This window comes from Castor canadensis, chromosome 12, assembly GCF_047511655.1.
Source record: "Castor canadensis chromosome 12, mCasCan1.hap1v2, whole genome shotgun sequence".
Lineage (NCBI taxonomy): Eukaryota > Metazoa > Chordata > Mammalia > Rodentia > Castoridae > Castor > Castor canadensis.
The window spans coordinates 104,554,933-104,575,851 of record NC_133397.1 but is presented as its reverse complement, the minus strand read 5'-3'; the positions used below and the strand labels follow the sequence as shown (position 1 = coordinate 104,575,851).

The window sequence follows — 20,919 nt, the reverse complement described above, 5'->3', positions numbered from 1 at the left end:
AAGATGTCCCTATGAGCCTGTACCCATTGCACTTCTCTTTTCAACCCTCTCCAGGGACTCCCTGTCATCGCACCCACTGCGCACTGTGTTCTGCTTCCTGCATTGGTCATGACTGGGTGGCGCTGCCTAGTGACTGGAACAGGAGGGTTTCTGGGCCAGAGGATCATTCACTTGTTGGTGGAGGAGAAGGAACTCCAGGAGGTCAGGGCCTTGTACAGAGTCTTCAAACGAAAAAACAAAGAGGAAGTATCTCGTTAGTGAGCTGGAGACTTGTGTTTACGGCTCCACTGTGAATGATGAGTATGTGGGAAGGTATTCTTGTCTCCCAAATAAAGCATTTTAACTTAACTAAGAGATAACCTAGACAATCTAATGAATGTTACTTAATTTAGTCTAATATAACCATAAGATTTAAGGACACTGAAAAATATATTTAGGTGATAAAGAGTTCATTTATAAAGTTTATTCTGTTTTTAGTTACCTAATTTACCTATTCTTAATTAACTTGCTCATGTTCTTCTTTGGAAAGTTATCTAATATTTAAGCCCTTTTAAACTACATTGGCTTCTTACCAGATATTGCCTTTCGATGAGTACAGCAAAGAACATTTTTTCTGTACATCCATTATCCAACCTGATTAAACTGGCAGAGTTGTGAGATATACATATATAAATATGTATTATCTATAATATAGATAATATATTATCTATGAAGTATTTATTATTTAAATATATAATCCTTTGTTTTATTATTCAAGTCTTATAGTTTAATATTCAAGAAAAGCAAATTAATCATATAAAATCCGGTTTTGCTTTCCCCTGATTCCACACTTTGACTATTGTGAAAAGTGTTTCAATAGATTGCATGCTGATTTTAATTCCTTAGGATTTATACATAGCAGAGTTCATGGTAGGTCTTTTTTAATTTTAAGGAGACTCCTCACTGACTACCACAGTGGCTGTACTACTTTACATTCCCACCAAGAATTTATAATGGTCCCTTATCCCCTTCATCCTCACTAGCATTTGCTCCTTTGGTGTTTTTGTTTTTGTTTTTTTGGACAGTGCTGGGATTTGAACTCAGGGTCTCAGACTGGCTAGGCAGATCCTCTACTACTTGAGCCACTCCACCAGGCTGGTTTTGGGGGGAGGGTTTGTTTTCTTTTTTTGATGACAGCCATTCTGACTAGGGTAACATGGACTCTCGATGTTGTTTTGACTTGCATTTCCTTACGGTTAAGAATGTTGAGCATTTCTTCATGTCTGTATTAGCCATTTGGATTCCTTTTGAGAATTTCCTATTCGATTCATTTGCTTATTTATTAATTGATTTGTTTGTTCTTTTGGTGTTTAACTTTTAGCATTCCTTATATATTCTGAATATTAATCCTTTATCCAATAAATAACTGGGAAAAATTTTCTGCCATTCAGTACATTGTATCTTGATTCTGGTAATTATTTCCTTTGATTTGCAGAAGCTTTCTAATTTGACTTAATCCCATTTGTGAATTCTTGCTCTTATTTTCAGAGCAATTTGGAATCCTATTCAAAAAATCGTTACCTATGCCTATGTCTTCCAGAGTGTTCCCTATGGTTCCCTCTAGTAGTTTCACAGTTTGAGGTCTCACATTAAGATAGTTGATCAACATCAATAGCTACAGCAAGGTAGCAGGATATAAAATCAACATAGAAAAATCATTAGCATTTCTATATATTAATAATGAAAAAAAATGAAATGAAAAAGAATGTATGAAAACAATTCCATTTACAATAGCCTCAAAAAAAATCAAATACCGAGGTGTAAACCTAACAAAAGATGTGAATGACCTCTACAAGGAAAACTATACACTTCTGAAGAAAGAGATTGAGGAAGACTATAGAAAGTGGAGAGATCTCCCATGCTCATGGATTGGTAGAATCAACAAAGTAAAAATGTCGATACTCCCCAAAGTAATCTACATGTTTAATGAAATTCCCATCAAAATTCCAATGACATTCATTAAAGAGATTGAAAAATCTACCGCTAAATTTATATGGAAACACAAGAGGCCACAAATAGCCAAGGCAATACTCAGTCAAAAGAACAATGCTGGAGTTATCACGATACCTGACTTCAAACTATATTACAAAGCAATAACGATAAAAACAGCATGGTACTGGCACAAAAACAGTCATGAAGACCAGTGGAACAGAATAGAGGACTCAGATATGAAGCCACACAACTATAACCAACTTGTCTTTGACAAAGGCACTAAAAATGTACGATGGAGATAAGACAGCATCTTCAACAAAAACTGCTGGGAAAACTGGTTAGCAGTCTACAAAAAACTGAAACTTGATCCATGTATATCACCCTATACCAATATTAACTCAAAATGGATAAAGGATCTTAATATCAGACCCCAAACTCTAAAGTTGATACAGGAAAGAGTAGGAAATACTCTGGAGTTAGTAGGTATAGGTAAGAACTTTCTCAACGAAACCCCAGTAGCACAGCTACTAAGAGATAGCATAGATAAATGGGACCTCATAAAACTAAAAAACTTCTGTTCATCAAAAGAAATGGTCTGTAAACTGAAGAGAACACCCACAGAGTGGGAGAAAATATTTGCCAGCTACACATCAGAAAAAGGACTGATAACCAGAATATATAGGGAACCTAAAAAACTAAATTCTCCCAAAACTAATGAACCAATAAAGAAATGGGCAAGTGAACTAAACAGAACTTTCTCAAAAGAAGAAATTCAAATGGCCAAAAGACACATGAAAAAATGCTCACCATCTCTAGCCATAAAGGAAATGCAAATTAAAACCACACTAAGATTCCACCTCACCCCTGTTAGAATAGCCATCATTAGCAACACCACCAACAACAGGTGTTGGCGAGGATGCAGGGAAAAAGGAACCCTCTTACACTGCTGGTGGGAGTGTAAACTAGTACAACCACTCTGGAAAATAATTTGGAGGCTACTTAAAAAGCTAAACATTGATCTACCATTTGATCCAGCAATACCACTCTTGGGGATATACCCAAAAGACTGTTACACAGGTTACTTCAGAGGCACCTGCACACCCATGTTTATTGCGGCACTATTCACAATAGCCAAGTTATGGAAACAGCCAAGATGCCCCACTACTGACGAATGGATCAAGAAAATGTGGTATCTATACACAATGGAATTTTATGCAGCCATGAAATGATAACGAAATGTTATCATTCACTGGTAAATGGATGGAATTGGAGAACATCATTCTGAGTGAGGTTAGCCTGGCCCGAAAGACCAAAAATCATATGTTCTCCCTCATATGTGGACATTAGATCAAGGGCAAACACAACAAGGGGATTGGACTTTGAGCATATGATAAAAACGGAAGCACACAAGGGAGGGGTGAGGATAAGTAAGACACCTAAAAAACTAGATAGCATTTGTTGCCCTTAACACAGAGAAACTAAAGCAGATACCTTAAAAGCAACTGAGGCCAATAAGAAAAGGGGACCAGGAACTAGAGAAAAGGTGAGATCAAAAAGAATTAACCTAGAAGGTAGCACACACGCACAGGAAATTAATGTGAGTCAACTCCCTGTATAGCTATCCTTATCTCAATCAGCAAAAACCCTTGTTCCTTCCTATCATTGCTTATACTCTCTCTTCAACAAAATTAGAGATAAGGGCAAAATAGTTTCTGCTGGGTATTGAGTGGGTGGTGGGGGAGAGGGAGGGAGCAGAGTGGGTGGTAAGGGAGGGGGTGGGGGCAGGGGGGAGAAATGACCCAAGCCTTGTATGCACATATGAATAATAAAACAATAAAAAAAGATAGTTGATCAATTTTGAATTGATTTTTTTGGTTTTAGTCTCCTAAATGTGAATATTCAGTTTTCCTAACACCATTTTTGAAGAGACAATCTTTTCTACAACATATGTTTTTGGCATCTCTATGAAATGAGATAGCTATAACTCTATGGGCTTATTTCTGAATCTTCTATTCTATTCCATTAGCCTACATGTCCATTTTTGTACCAGTATCATGTGCCTTCTGTTACTATGGCTCTGCAGGAGAATTTGGAGTCTGGTATTCTAATACCTCAAGCCTTATTCTTTTTTGTTCAAGGTGGCTTTGGTTATTTAGCGTCTTTTGTGCTCAAATGAATTTTAGGATTCGCTTTTTTATTTCTGTGATTGAGATTATAATTGAATCTGTACATTGCTTTTGGTTTTTTGGTTGTTTCACAATGTTAATTTTGCTGATCCATGAACATAGTAGGTTTCTCCATCTTCTAGTGTCTTCTTCAATTTCCTTCTTCAAGGTTATAGTTTTCATTCTAGTGGTCATTCACCTCTTTGTTTCTGTAAGTTTTTATTTCCTCCCTTATTTCTTTGATGATCCACTGATCATTCAGAAGTGATTGTTCAGTCTCCATGAGTTTTTATATTCTGTGAAGGATCTCTGGTCATTGATTTCTGGCTCTGTTCCATTATGAGCTGATAAAATACAGGAAGCTGTTTCAATTTTCTTGTATTTGTTAAGTCTTGCTTTTTATTTTAAAATATTATGATCTCTAGGTGTGTTGTTTCAATGGTGTTCCAATAATCTTGCATGTTCTATTCCTACTTGGTCATTCTTTTTTCTTTATCTTCATCTGATTTTTCTATTACATCTAACTTATCTTCAAGTTCTGATATTCTGATATCAATTTGACTGCCCACAGTCAAGCCTGAGAGGCTTTCTACTGAGATTTTTTTTATTTGACTTATGGGGGTTATTATTTCTGGAATTTTCACTTGAATGATTTTCAAGACTTCTATAGCATTACTGAATTTCTCTTTCATATCTTGCATTACCTTTCTCATTTCGTCCTGCTGTTTATTGGTATCCTCTTTCAATTTATTCAGCCATTTATTTGTGTTCCCTTTGAATGCCTTGAGGTGTTTATACATGTCCTCTTTAATTTCATTGATCATTCTTATCATTCTTTTGAGTTTAATGTTTAAGATTTCATCTACTTTCCTATCATTAAAATCCTTTAGTATAGGATTATTGACATTTTTAGGTGTCATGTTGCCCTTTTTTCATATTTCTTTTCTTTAGGTGGTACTGGAACTTGAATTCAGGTCCTCATGCTTGCTAGACAGGCACTCTACCACTGAGCAATTCCACCAGCCTGCTTTGTGTTGGGGTTTTTTTGAGATAGGGTCTCAAATTATTTACCTGGGCTGATTTGAATTGAGATCCTCCTGATCTCTGCGTCCCCAGTATCTAGGATTACAGGTGTCAGCCACATGCACCTCACTCTGTTTTTCATATTTCTTGTATTTCTATATTGAGATATGTTCATCTATAGTCATGTCATGCTGTCAACATGGCTCACATGGTGGACCACCTATCTGGCAAGTGAAAGGCACTGAGATCAAACCCCAGAAGCACCCCTCAAAAGTTGCAATGTCAAGTCATTATTTTGATATGTAATCACCTAACATCTTTCCACTGATTTATTCTCTACATTCTAGCAGGAATAGGCTGTTGTAGTGGCAGGGTTGATATGCTGTCTCTCACCACTGGTATGGTGATAACAAATTCACCAATTCTATCCCAAACCAGATTTTTACATGAAATGAAAAAGAACTGGCAACATCATCTACCCTCCTAATCAAGTTACATAGGAAAAGGAATAGTGTTACTACATGGTACAATGGTGTCTTAGAAAAAAATGTATCTCCTCTGGGCCTGAGACTGTCCAGAATTTCACTCTGGGTGCAGCCTGGGTTCCATGTACCCTTGTAGTTAAGGCTCTGGACCAGTGGCAGAGGATGGAGTCAGGCAGGGCAGCAATTCCTAGGAGCTGGCCTGTCCCGGGTTGGGTGGGGCGGCTATGTTCCACTGCCAGGGTTCTGATGGGAGTGGGCCAGTTCCAGTCTCATGAAGTAGCATTTGGGGTATATAGAAGGAGCCTCCAAGCACAGCACCCTGCCAAGTGCAGTCACTCTCAAAGTCCATGACTTTCCCTGCATGGGGGATCCAGTGGCAGATCCTGCTTTTCCACAGTAAGTTTTTTTCCTTTCCTGATGGCCTCTGATTGGATGTTTCATTTACAGAGTGATGGGAAAATGGCTCTTTTCACTCGTGTGTTTATATACACTGGCTGGGTTGTGGGTTTAAAGCTGTAGATGTTTATCTCCCTCCAATACCCACCCTTTACCTGGATGGGGGAGCCAGAACTCTGGTCTCTTCCCACACACACAGAAGTGCTTCCACTCATCAACCAGTCTTGCAGAGGGTCTCAGAGGCAGCCCATGTCCTGTGTATGTTTTACATGCTGCTCTGGTTATGGGGTTTCAGCCTGTAGCCAGCCATTTAGCTTACTCCCACAACTACCCTAGTCCTACTTGTCAGGGTCAAATTGATCTCCAACCCCATCAATGTGTTGCAACCTCTGATCAGTTCACCCTGCAGAAAGACTGTGGGCAGTAGTATTTACATATACAAGCTGGGCTGGGAGGTAAGCTGATGAATATAGTTGGTTAGAGGGCCTGTCTTTTATCCTGGGTAAATGGATACATCCACTGGTTGTGGCCCTCCATACTAAGATAAGGTTGCTGAGGGTTACCCTCTGGGCAGTTGTTTTATGTCCAGGATGTTGTGCACAAAAGGGTAGCTCTTACCAAAATAAAAAAGAGAAGAAAGAAAAAGCAGGGCCAGGATGGTTTAGGGATGGAACCAATTACAATCTGCTGACTCCTGTGGGCTCTATTTAATCAAAGTTTTTTCTTCTTTCCTTTACAAATCTAAAGTTTGATATTTTTTAATTTTCATTTTCTCTATCAACTGGCTATCTAGTTGTTTACTACTGTCCACCTCGAGCTTACTAATTTGCCCAACTTTCCTTATAGCCATGCACCTAAGGTTTTATTTCTGGTTCTTGAAATAAGAATGTGGTGGGTGTCTGCAATCCAGCATCTTCACACTCTCCTGGTACCTCTTTTTAAATAGAAAGAACTAAGAACTAAGGAGTAGCATTCCAAAGTCCTGGATTCTGAAAATTGAATTCAAGATCACTTCACAGTTATCATCTTAACGATTTTGATGGGACTGTTGTGGAAATATTGTCAGATGAGAAACCAAGCGACACTCAGAGAAGGAGGAGAACTAGGATTTGTATTTTATGTCAGTGGTCCCAGATGAGCTCGTACTCAAAATTCTGGGCCCCCAGCAGTGAAATCACAGGATTCTTAAAGGGCTGTCAGAGGATCAGATTACAGGAAACAGGCTGGTTGCCAATAGGTGGGCTCACACTGGGGTTTGGGCCCCAGGATTGTTTAGGTAGGAGCAGCAGGGAGAAGCCTGTTTCAGAAAGTCTGCTGACAGAAGAAGACAAAGAAAGGTGAATGGGCAGTAGGGGATCTATAGTGGGAAGTCTGTTTGCAGAAGAAAACAAGAAAGGCAAAAATGGGCAGTTATCTCCTTATGGTGCCTTTTATCTTGGCTCTGGGCTCATTTTATGGCTTTACTAGCCATAACTTGCTTTGAGGCAATCTTCCTATTCATTCCCCCCTCTCAATACTTTTCCCACTTGTGGACAAGCATCAACCTTAGGTTACTGGGACTCTATCAGGTTCCTCCTGCCCTAAGTGTCTGTATTGGGTCACCAAGAGCTGTAACTTTATTGCCTCCATTTGTGAGCTAATGAAGTGAGTTATGGCATTGAGAATGCAAGGGCCGAATATGACAGCCAATAGGAAAATGAAAAGAGGACCAGCCAAGGGGAGTAGCCATGAGGCCCAATTCCAGATACTGCTTCATCTGTTCCAGGAATTTGCTAATTCCTGTCTCCTATGTGTGGCCCGGTCCCATAATTGTTGAGCCATGTCTCTGACTATTCCTGACTGATTCACATAAAAGCAACATTCTTCATTTAGGAAAAGGCAGAGCCCCCCGCCCTCCCCTTTCTTGGCAGTGAGTAAGTCCATCCCTCTCCAATTTTGGAGGACCACTGATGCTAGGGAGTCCAATTAATCCTGCATGGTCACTATCGACCTAGCCACTTGTTCTATGTCACTTGTTAGGTCTGCAGATAATTGATTATAGTAAGAGACTGATGAGGCAATTCCTCCTATGCCTGTTCCTATACCAGCCATTATCCCTAATCCAATTAGTAAAGGTATGAATTGGATAGCTCTCTTTGACCATGTGTGGGCCATCAAAGGTATGGGGAGGGTCTGATTGCTAGGCACTATGTTTATCTGGGGGGTGAGGAATGTTAATGTGCAAATGCCCTTCCAGTTAGCTGGCAAGCACTGATAAGCAAGGGTCCCACATAAAAGAAGGTTCCTGGGCTGCTGTACATCTAATGGCAGTTGCTATACAGTTTTGGATTTGGAAACATTGGCTAGCAGCCAGTTCCCCCACTGGATAGTATCCTCTTGAATTGTAGATAAAGTTAGGGGTCCTTTGAGATGGCTTACTTTGTATATTGCTTACTTTGGGTTTCATGCTGGTAGTTAGGAGTAGCAACATGCACCCTCTGGTTAAGGGGGCTCACTGGGGCCACTGCATATGGAGGAGACCTGAGGACAGGCAGAGCCAGCAATCACCTACCAATGGTGGGTTCATGAATTAAGGAGGCAGTGAGCTGCACTTAACAGCTTGTACAGTTGGGGCTCCAAGTTAAGGTTCCCTGTCCTGGAAGAAAGCTTTAATGGGGGTCATGGTGGTGGCAGATCAATGTCTTTTATCGGCTCATAGCCGTCTAGGTAATCGTCTCTGGATGGCCTCTCTGTATCTGCCACTTTTCCCTTTGTGGACTGATATGGGGATGGGGTGGTCAGGGAGAATGCCCAGACATGACAAGATTTATTTCCTCCCCCTGTCATTTCATCGTTCTGTGCCTCCTAAGAGTCCCTGTCTTTCTTCCAGCAAACCGTCTGCCCTATAGTGCCTTTGTTCTTACAGGATCCCATCAGACCAGTCAGTTTTCTCTTATAGCAAATTGTCCCTCCTCAGATACATTCAGAAATTGATGTGCAGCATGCGGGTGACAGGTATTGGTAATAGGTGAAGGCATATCATAGTTTTTCCTGGAAGGAGAGAGATTTTATGCAAGCTGAGCATTCATCCCGGCCTCTAGATGGGACAACCTTAAAATGTAATAGAGTCAAAAGGCAAAAACACATCAGAGTCCTCATGCCTGAAACTAGGGTCTGGGCTACAGATAGCACCAAACAGCAGTAAGACATCCTACTATGAGCAGATAGCAGGAGGCCAGCACTATTCTTTGGCCTACATTCAAATCCTGGGGAGCAGTGATGGCCAGTCCTAGTGAGAACAGTGTTGCAACAATGATAATCAGCTGAATGGGGTAAGGGTGGCAGAAAGGGGATACATTTATGTCCCAGTGGGCGAACCCTCAGGCTTCCACTGTGCATTGACCAATTAGCTTCCAGGAGGTGGATGGAGCAGGGCTGGAGCTCTCTCAGTTGATGGTGCTGTTGTGATGTTCTCTGGAACCTTAGTTTGAGGGGGTTAGTTGAATCTTAGACTGCCTGCCAGTTGTTGGGGTCTGCAGGTGCTGCTGCCTTCTTTATCCAGGAATCATGAATCCAGGGAGTGATACCTGTAACTTTAACAGCTGTGGGAGTTGATATTACCCACACCATATCCCTGGGTTGGTGGGGATGGGCCCAGTTACACATGGGGATTGGGGTCCTTTCTAAGACTTTCCGGGAGATGTGGTGTAGAGTTTTTCCTAGGGCCTGGAGACGTCAGGAAATGTCTAGATTTCCAATTTGCCTGAGGTCCCCTCTGAGCCTGTTTATTATGGGAGGAGGCCTGCCATAGAGAATCTCAATGGGTGAGTAGCTGGAGGGTCTAGGGGTACAGTGTGTCCTGAGCAGGGCCAATGGTAGCATGTCTATCCAGGGGGATTGTGTTTCTTGGCAGAGTTTGGCTAAAGTGGTTTGAGGGTCTGATTCATGCACTCTACTTTTCCTGAACTCTGAGGTCTGTATGCTATGTGGAGCTTCCATTTTATTTTCAAAATTTTAGCCACAAAGGCTGGTCCATTGTCTGATCCAATAGAAAGAAGGAGCCAATATCTGGGGATAATTTCTCTTAAAAGGGCCCTTCCTACCTCTCATTCCTTCTGTGTGGGGTGGGGTAAGCCTCAACCCACCCTGAGTAAGTGCAGACAAGGACCAGGAGGTACCGGTATCCTCAGCAGGGCTTGACCTCTGTGAAGTCCACTCCCAGGCCCTCAAAAGGCATGGTGCCTGTTGTTTGTATCCCAGGGCTTGGCTTAGGCCCTTGACTTGCATTGTTTTGTGCACATGTAATGTACTTCACACTTATTTGGGTTCATAGGATTGGGAGCTTGGGAATGAAATAGTACTTGTCCAGCAGTTTTTCCAGAGCTGTTTTCCCCAAGTGTGTTAGCTCATGCTGTTGTTTTATCAGAGGGGCTGCTACAGCACTGGGGACAAAGAATCTCTGGTCAGGCAACTTCCACCAGCCTCCCTTTTCTTTTATTCCTTTTTCATCTTTCGCCCATTGTTCTTCCTCCTTGGTGTAATTCGGGGTGGGAGGCAGCTTCAGAGCCAACAGAAGTTTGGCAGTTTGCTCCGACATTACAGGGGAACTTAACTCTTCTGCTGCCCTCCTTGCTGCCTGGTCAGCCAGGCGGTTCGCTCTACTGACATTGTCTATGCCCCTTTTGTGGCCTCTGCAGTGGATAATAGCTATCTGAGACGGTTCCCAGACCGCTTCCAGCAGATTGAGGATTTCTTCTTTGTTCTTAATCTCTTTTACCCCTGCTGACAGCCATCCTTTTTCCTTGCATATTACTCCATGCACATGCAGGGTGGCAAAGGCATACTTAGAATCTGTGTAGACGTTCACCCACTTTCCCTTTGTATATCATAATGCTTGAGCCAACACCCAAAGTTCAGCTTTTTGCGCAGTCAATCCTTGTGGATGTTGTTAGCAGTGGTGACCATGAACCCAGCCTTTTGCCATCCACCCTGGACAAAGCTGCTTCTATCTGTGAAGAGTTTGAGCCTTCTAGAGTACATGTCATCCATTACCTCTTTGCAATCATGATCTGGGGGCCCTTCCTCTTGTTGGCAGGAAGGTGGAAGGATTTAAAGTTCATATAGTTGCAAGTCTGACTCGAGGATTCTCACACAGTAATCCTTGGTAATGGGCCATTCTGGTACTGGTCAGCCATTTATGACCTTGCCCATTCATTAGGGCCATGACTGCATAAGGGACCTTAACATTAATGTCCTGTCCCAGGGTGACCTTGTCGACCTCCCTGATTAGGGTTACCATGGCGGCCAAGGCTCAAAGACAGGGAGGCCACCCTGAGGCCACTGGTCCAAGTGCTTCAACAGGTAAGCCATCTCCTGCTGCCATGGACCCACCATATGGGTGAGGACCTCCAGAGCTGTGTGATTTTCCTCACAGTTGAAGAGTTTGAATGGTTGCACTACATCCGGTAGCCCTAGTGCAGGGGCACTGGTTAACAGTCTCTTTTATCTCCTGGAAGGCCCTTTCTTGGTCTGGTCCCCAGTTTAAACAGTCCTTTCCAGAGCCTGCTGTGGCCTCATAAAGTGGTTTGGCCAGGCTTGAATATCCAGATATCCAGATGTGACAGAATCCTGCTACTCTCAAGAATTCTTGCACCTCCCTTTTGGTCTTTGGCTGTGGAATGGAGCAGATGGCCTGTTCCTCTCCAGACCTAGGGCGCATCATCTTCCTGAAATGATGAGCCCAAGGTATCAGACCTCTTGCTTGCAAACTTGGGCCTTTTTCCAGAAAACTTTGTAGCCTACCTCAGAGTCAAGTTAGCAATGCCTTCATCCCCTCCCAGCATTTCTCTTGATCTCAGCTTGTCAAGAGCAGATCATCCACATATTGGAGCAAGGTACAGCTTGGATTTTCTTCTCAGAAAGTTGACAAGTATGCCACTAGGGCTTCCCAAAAAAAGGTGGGTGAGTTTTGAATCCTTGAGGCACTCTGGTCCGGGCCATTTGTGTTTTTCTTACAGTAGGGGGGTCTTCCCATTCAAAGCCGAACAGAGGCTGGCTAATCAGGGCCAGGCAGAGGCAGAAGAAAGTGTCCTTTAGGTCTCGGCAGGTGAACCAGCTTGCTTGCAGTGGCAGAATGCTCAGGAGAGTGTAGGGGTTAGGAACTACCAGGTGCAAGGTGATAATGATGATATTACTTCCCTTATGTCCTGGACAGGTTGGTAATTGTTTCCTCCTGCCATCTTGACAGGTAACAATGGAGTGTTCCATGGTGATGGGCATTCGATCAATATCCCTGCATCCTTCAGCCACAGTAGGTGAGCCTGAATTCTCAGGCATGCTTCCCATGGCACTGGATGTTGCCTCTAACAGGAAGAGCCCCAGGTTTGAGATCTACCATTATAAGCACATGGTTGCAAGCTAGGCTAGAGGGCCCTTTTTCAGCCCAGACATCAGGAAAATCCTCCAGCAGGCAGATGGGCTTCATCAGGTCCCCCTTTTCCTCACTGTAAGGCTTGTGGGCCCTCCCTGGGTGAAGGTGATTTGGGCTCCAAGCTTTGTTAGTAAGTCCCTTCCCAACAGAGGAATTGGACATCCTGGTAGGTACAGGAACTGGTGAGTCACTGTGTGCCCTCCTTGTTGGCATGTCCAGGATCAGCAGAACTGCTGGGCAGTTTGGGTGTTGGTGGCTCTGACTATTGTGGCCCTGCACTTGGTGAGTGGGGCCACAGGTTTAGTGACCACGGAATGCTCAGCACCTGGGTCCACCATGAAGATCATTGGTTGGCCCTCCACTTTCATTTTGACCATGGTCTCTCAGGGGCCTAGTAGTAAGAAGCCCAGTCTTCCCTAATCTAACTCAATTCCTGTTAGGCCAATGAGGTCCTGGGCCTCTGGTTCAGGTTGCCATCCTGTCTTCTTTTCTGGAGCAATCTTGTTAGGCTCCGATGCTGGTCCCTTGCAGCAGTTCATTCTTCCTCTGGCTAATCTCCTTGAAATAGGCACATTGTTCTCATCAGAGTGGGGTTCTTCCATTGGATTTCCCATTCTGCAGCAGAGCTGACTGCTTGGTCGGGACTGACTTCCCCAGTGCTGCAGCCAATAAGGACACCTTGGCTTTCATTCTTTTATCAGCCTCTTGTTTTTCCACATGGTCCCAGTTCACAAAGACTTTATTTGCCAGTTCTAATAGCTGAGTGGCATTCATTCCAGTGAAGCCTTCAAGTTTCTGAAGTTTCCAGTGAATGTCAGCATATGACTGGGCCACAAATGCTGTATTGACCATCTGTTGGTTTTCTGGCACTTCTGGATTGAAGGAGGTGTACACCCGAAAGGCCTCACAGAATCTCTCATAGAAATCAGTTGATGGTTCCTCTGGCTTCTAGATAACTGCCACAGTTTTGGACATGTTGGTTGGCTTCTTAGCTCTAGCCCTGAGCCTGTGTAGGAGGGCAGTGTGATACTGAGTGAGGACTGCTCATCCTTCTGCTGTATTGAAGTCCCAGGTAGGTCAAGCATCAGGGGCTGCCTCTCTTGCCCAAGCTTCTGCATCTAGGGTTCCTGCTGTGGCCTGCCCTTGGAGCCAGTGGCGGGCTCCAGCAGGATTCGTCATCACTATTCTGTGTTGAAAAATGTCAGAAGGATCTGTCAGCAGTCATCCCAAGTAGGTTTATGGGTCTAAAATTTGGATTCTAGGAGGTTGATCATGGCCTGGGGCTTTTCGGAATAAGGCAGTATGCAGTTCCTCCAACTTAAGAGGTCAGCTGTACTGAAAGGCTGGTAATAGAGGATAGAGTGTCTGGACTGGACTGTGCCATCAGCACCAATCTGCTGGGGCCCTTGTGTCTCATGGAGCGGCATTTGTAGGGCCCCAGCCTGAGGGACCAGCACCTGGGACAAGCAAAGATGGTGGCTAAGGGGCTGTAGACTCTAACTCCAAGCGAGGGATGGGTGTGGGACATCACTGGGGCTGGGAGACTGCTGAAAGAGCTGAGGGGGACTCACTGAAAGTGGCGGACTGTTTGGGAGAGGTGGCACTGTCTGCTCTGATTGTGGCAGCATGCTTGGAATGTATGACAGGGGTACAGGTGGTTCATCTTATGGATCCCCTTGCAAAACAGCCTTGTTCAGCTTCTGGTCTTTAGGCTTCATTACCTGGGCCATGAAAATTCTGCTCTGTCCCTTTTTGTTGGTGCAGAATTGGACCCAAGGGGGAAGTCTGAGCCGATGGAAGCCAGGAATCGATATAGGGGAATGATAGGGATGTCCAGGGGTTTGTATTATGACCTGACAGATGGCCCTGACAGTGGGCAAATCTAGGATACCTTCAGGGGGCCAGTTGACCTCAAAAGTGAGCCATCCAACTCACACAGCATCCACAGCCTTCCAGAAGACATTTTGATTCCACAACCCTCTAAGAATCCCTTCTTAAAATGTTTAAGCATACACTCTAGGACTGTGGGTTTTGAGGAACTTCTGCCCATGGTAGTCAGAGGTGTCCTCTATATCCATCCTACGTATTCCCACCCTGTCAGTGCCGCAAAGACAAACAAGGGTGGGTTCCCCTTCAAGAGAAGAGACCAATCAGATGTCTGCCTGGCCATGTCTTGAAGGAACTTAGGTGCTTCTCAGTCTCAATGGCAGGATCAGCCTTGTGACTCTAGATCAGGTTGCCCTGAGGCCACCCTAAGACATATGAGGATCACCACTGAACCTCAGGACAGACCCACTCAGACTCCGTAGCCTTTTGGCCATGGAGCCACAAACTCAAGCCTGAAGCAAGGACAAATCAGGCCACTCATTCACACACACATTCACACCAGAAGTAATTACAGTTTTCCTTCCCCCTTTTGGGGATGTCCCTGACATGTGGAATTTTTCTCAAAGATTCCCAGGAGTTGATCCCCGTCCGCCCAGTGGGATGGGACCTGACTGATGGCTGACTCCCTGAGGGCTTACTGAGTTTGGACAAAATTGCCAGGCAAGTTGGTCCACTTCTTCTTGGAATTCAGTCGAGGCAAGACTACTCAGAGTGTTGGAACTCAGTGCAAAGGAGGACCTGGAATACCATCAGGTAGCCATTGCCTGGTTCAGTCCCGAGTCCCTCACTACCGCAGTGCAGTCTGGACACTGGCTGGTGGCTCAAGGGGCAAGAATGGTTGGTATCTTGCTGGGGCCTCCAGAAATGCTGTGGAAATATTGTCAAAGGAGAAACCAAGTGACACTCAGAGAAGTAGAAGAACTTGGATTTTTATTTTATTTTACGCCAGTGGTCTCAGATGACCTTGTACTCAAAATTCTGGGCCCCTGCAGTGAAATCACAGGATTCTTAAAGGGCAGTGCAGAGGATCAGGTTACAGGGAATGTACAGGTTACTAACAGGTGGGCTCACACTGGGGTTAAGGACCTGAGGTTGTTTAGGTAGGAGCAGCAGGGGAGCCTGTTTCAGAAAGTCTACTTACAGAAGGCAGCAAAGAAAGGCAGGAATGGGCAGAAGAGAACTATAGTATCTAGTCTGTTTGCTGAAGAAGACAAAGAAAGGTGGGAACAGGTGATTATCTCTGCATGGGGACTTTTATCTTGGCCCTGGACATATTTTATGGCTTAACTAGCAATTTCTCATGTCCCATTACTTGCTTTAAGGCAATCTTCCTGTTAGGACTTCACTTTAGAATGCCAGGCAAAATTCAGGATATGAAACCTTGAAAAAGTATTATGGTGGGCACAAAGGGGAAGGGGAAGGGAGGAAAAAGTAATTCTAACAAGGACTACTTCCCCTAGGATCTGCATGTTACAAGAGGACCCTACCCTGCACACAGGGGCCCTCCATAGCATTCTGTGACTGCACACACTGTCTTCTCTACTTATCTCTCACCTGTTTTCTCAATGTTATCTCTGTTGAACAATTAACTCAGGATCAAGCAATGTCCACTAGAGCTGAAGTTAATTCCTCCTGTTGTACTGAACACACACCCAATAACCTGTCAGGTTCTGGACCCTGAGCCTGTCAGGGAAGGCCTGAAATTCACACTCCTGATGCTGGTTCCTCCTCAGAACTCTAGCACAGACATGTTGATTAACCTTTGCTTACCCTTTCTCTCATCCTCAACACCTGTACATTTATATCCTAATGTCACTGTTAACCCCCCATGCTGTGCTTCTGGGTCTCCTTCAAAGCCATATCTAGACACAACTGCTTTTTCTTTTCAGGATTAAACTCTAATTCCTTCTTCTTACTTTGAACTCTTCACAATGTTCTTAATTAATTTGATGAACTTCCCATGGCTCTCTCAACAATTTTTATGCTCCAGGCACACAGCAGAACTCTCTCCTCAGATGCATTTTCTGAAATATGATGAGGCAGAAAGGGTTTCATGTTCTTGCCCAATAAAGGCTATACACTCTGATTTCTATGCTTTTGTTTACTTGGTCCTTCAGTGGAGTGTCTTCTTACCCCAACATATCCCTACTATGACTGTCCTTGAAGAAATAGGTATCAGTCACCTGTATGAGGACTCTTCTCAGCCCATTCAGAAAGCTTTCCAATGTCCTGCCTTGTGTTCCACAGAGCTGCAGACAAACTCCAAGGTGACAGCTCTGGAAGGACACATTCTGGATGCTCAGTTCCTGAAGAGAGTCTGCCAGGGCATCTCACTTGTCATCCACACTGCCTCTGTCATTGACATCTTGGGTACCATTCCCAGACAGACCATCATGGATGTTAACTTGAAAGGTACAATCACTGGGGAAGATGGAAGCAGATGATGGGATGGAGAGTAGGAAAACAAGGTGAGGAAGGGAAAGGAAACCCAACCATGAAGCACCTGCTGTACTCTGGGGCAGGTGCTTTGTCACTAGTCACAGTGCTTTGTCACTAGTCACAGCTGACACAATGCAAGGATGTTTGAGGAAATCATGGCTAAAAAGGGGCCAGGAATGTGGCCAGGGTCCCAAAGTTACTCACTAAGATAATGAGGACTTAAACACACACCTATATCACTCCAACTACCAGGAAACACTTCCTACTATTTCTTCATTATAAGGTTGAGTAGACTCTGACACCAAACCCTCATGTCCATGCACTCCCTGGGCCAGACCAGGAGCCCCCTCATCATGGTTTTAGTCCCTGCCTCAGACCTGATAGAACATTCACAGCTCCTGGCCACCTGAAGGAGGATTCTTCTCCAGAGGCCTAGCAAAGCTGCTCCAAAGAGACCTGTAGAAGTATCATCTAGCACTTGCCTTCCCACAGAAATCATCTCCCATTGCCATGGTCTGTCTGCTCACCACTGGGTCAAATCTTGAGGAGCTGGTCATGGACAGCTGTTCTAAGTCACTCCCCCATCAGTTCCTCATCCCTAATGCTTGGTCGTGCTTTCTGAATTGCAGATTATCAACTGAGTTTAAAATCTAAGGTTTGGGCCTGTGGCTCAAGTGATAGAGTTGAAGCACTGTACCAAGAATGAGATCCTGAGTTCAAACCCCAGCACCACACAAAAAATAATGAATAAACAAATAAATAAGCAAAAGTTCTGCCTTTGCTAAGCATGGTGAATCTTCCCTGTTATTCCAGCTTGAGAGGCAGATATCTGGAGAACTGAGGCCCAATGTCAGCCTAGTGAACAAGTTGGCAAGGCTCCATCTCAACCAGTAATATGGTAGCACGCATCTGTGGTCCAAGCTACATGGGAGGATATAGGTAGGAGGATCGTGGTCACAGGCCAGACCTGAGCACATATGTGAGACTCTACCTGGAAAATATTAAAAATGCAAAAAAGGTGTGGTGGCATGACTCAAGTGGTAGAGAAACTACCTGCAAGGTGGAGACCCTGAGTTCAAACCCCAGTCAAAAAAAATCTAACCACATGTAACATTTGTTGGGCTCTGACTCCAGAAGCTATGCTCAGCTGCTCCCAAAGGCCCTGAGACATGTGTCCCCCATGCCTAGACCTGAAAATTTAGTGACTCAGAGACCATGTGGCAAAGCAAACAATTAGTAAGGGTATCAAGCAGCATCTCAGAAAGGACCTCTTCTTGTTTTTTACAGACCTGCTGCAGTCAGTGGAGCAGGGCAGTGATCATTGCTTTTCATCTCAGGTCCTTGCCCCAGAAGTACCTGCTTCATCTCCCAAGCACAGGAAGGGAAATAAAGGGGCAGTTCTGGGGACACTAGTTTCTAAAACATTGTCACAGGCTTAGAAAATAATTTGCAATTACCACGTTTGTTAAACTGAGCTCAACTTTCTCTACTGCGACTTCTTTTTGGTGGGACTAGAGTTTGAATTCAAGGCTTCATGCTTGCAAAGCAGGTGCTCTACCTCTTGAGCTACACCTCTAGTCCTCTAATACAACTTTTAATTTTTAAAAAGTCGACTTCTCTGAAGAAAATCAAATGCAGAAATATTTTAAAGGGAAAAAATAATTGGATAAATTAAAAATGAATAATGAAAATGATCCTTTGCTCTAGACATTTCCTCCTCCTTCAAGGGAAGGTGCTCTGCATCACTGCAGGTTCTGTAGGTCAACACTGCTACAGGGAGTCTGTGGTGTTCTCCCATTATAGAAAGGCCCAGCAGATGGCACCCTCTACTATTTCTCCACCAGGCTCAACAGAGCTCCAGAATGCTCATCACCCCTACTGTTCTTAACTGGGTAAAGAGAGCCACAGGAAGAAATAGGAGGGGATGCAAGGGAACACAAAGAAGACAGACTGGGTTTCTGGCCTCTTCCCACGAATCAATAACCATTTTCTCAGTGATTCAGAGAATGTTCCTTCTGACAAAGTTTTTATTGATTTTCACCAAATAAGAAGAATGCAAGCACTTATGATCGCATATTGTATAAGCTGGGCATGGTGGCTCCCCCTGTAATCCCAGCATCAGGAGGCTATGGCAGGATGATGGTGAGTTACAGACCAGCCTTCACTAACAGGACCACGTCTCACAAGACCATAAAGTAAATAAGAAAATATAAAGACAGCATGTTGCTCATCTACAACTGGGTGTCAGCAGATGTGATTCAAATTCTCAATTATCTTTGACAGTATACATCCCTCAATTTTTGAATTAAACCATGACCTGTCTTTAATGAAATGAAATGCATGAGAAAATGCCATACTTTTCTTTTTCATTTTTTGGGTCTATTTTTCCAGTTGTGGGTCAAACAGTGCCCCACATGCATGTGATACAACTGCTCTCCCACTGAGCTGCACACCCAAAGCAATTGGTAATTTAATATCAAAACTGGCAAAATATAAAGCAACAACTCTATGTCCTTTTCCAATATCGAAGTACACCCATTGGTGGGTATGTAGCTCAGAGGTAAAGATTTTACCGAAGGTATGTAAGGCCATGGCTTTGAGACCTTGTTCTCCAGCACAGAAAATTTTTTTTCCAAAGTACATGCAACACACACCACTCACTGTCAATGAATCCAGAAGCCTAATTCTTGCTCCCTAGCATTCCAATGTCAGTTTCATAATTTTTGCATTATTCCTCTGATTGTGACATTGGCAGGTACCCAGCTCTTGTTGGAAGCCTGTGTCCAAGCTAGTGTGCCCACCCTCATCTACATCAGCACAACCGACATAGCAGGACCCAACTCCTACAAGGAGGTCATCCAGGATGGCTACGAGGAAGAGCATCGTGAAAGTACATGGTCTGATCCATACCCATACAGCAAAAAGCTGGCTGAGAAGGCAGTGCTGGCAGCCAATGGGTGCACTCTTGAAAATGGTGGCACTTTATACACATGTGCATTAAGGCCCCCGTATATCTATGGGGAAGGAAGCCAGTTCCTTACTGCCACTGTGAACTTGGCCCTCAACAACAATGGCATCCTACAGGGATCAGGCACATCCTCTGTGGTCAACCCGGGCTATGTGGGCAACATGGGCTGGGCTCACATTCTGGCCTCCAGGAGCCTGCGGGACCCCAAAAAGGCACCAAGCATCTGAGGACAGTTCTACTACATCTCAGATGATACGGCTCACCAAAGCTATACTAACTTACATTACACCCTGTGCAAAGATTGGGGCTTCTGCCTTGATTCCAGACCAACACCCTGCTCTGTTTCTGATGTACTGGCTGGCCTTCCTGCTGGAGACAGTGAGCTTCCTGCTGAGCCCAATTTACAAATATCAACCCCCCTTTACCCACCACTTACTGACATTGACAAATAGTGTGCACACCTTCTCCTACAAGAAAGCTCAGCAAGACCTAGGGTATGAGCTGCGCTTTAGCTGGGAGGAAGCCAAGAAGACAACTATGGAGTGGGTCAGTACACTAGTGAAGCAGCACAAGGGAGCCCTGAAGACAAAGACTCAGTGACGTGAAAGTGAAAAGGTGACTGGGATGTGGACTTCTAAGGAGCTTTGTGTCCCTCTCCTCTACCTGGCTACCTCCAGAAACAGACAGAGGCACAAGCCCTGGACCTATATCCCTCTTTGGCACAATGGCCTATTTAATATCTTACTCTGCCACCAGAAGCCTTTCCAATTGTGGGTCCCATCAGAAGCTTCCTGCACCCACCACCACACAAGGACAGAGAAGACGTTCTGCTTCAGCTGTACCCATGTATCAGGACCTGTTCCAGAGTAACCCAGGGCCTACTGTCACATAGTGTTGGCTCTTGGTTTCTTTTCACCTCTCAAAGGATAAAGCATTTCTGTTCCCTCTCCTCCACAGAGCTCAGTGAGAAGAGGAATAAGCATTTTAATGCCTAATCTGGAGAAGTGATATTTTGTTAACACTTTCCTGTTTTCCCATCCATATCCAGGTATGGCCAACTCCAGGACACAAAAACCACATGGGAGAGATAGAGTGGTGGTAGGTCCAGGAGGGGAACATGAGACTGGCTCCAACCTATTTGCCTTCAGGCGTGCACTAGAAGAATGACATATACCG

The 20,919-nt window shown here is 44.2% G+C and overlaps 1 pseudogene; it reads left to right on the top strand.

Annotated features, from left to right (window-relative positions):
* Positions 1–62: 62 nt before the first annotated feature.
* On the top strand, positions 63–20,343 carry LOC109702728 (3 beta-hydroxysteroid dehydrogenase/Delta 5-->4-isomerase type 1-like; annotated as a pseudogene).
* The last annotated feature ends 576 nt before the right edge of the window (positions 20,344–20,919 follow it).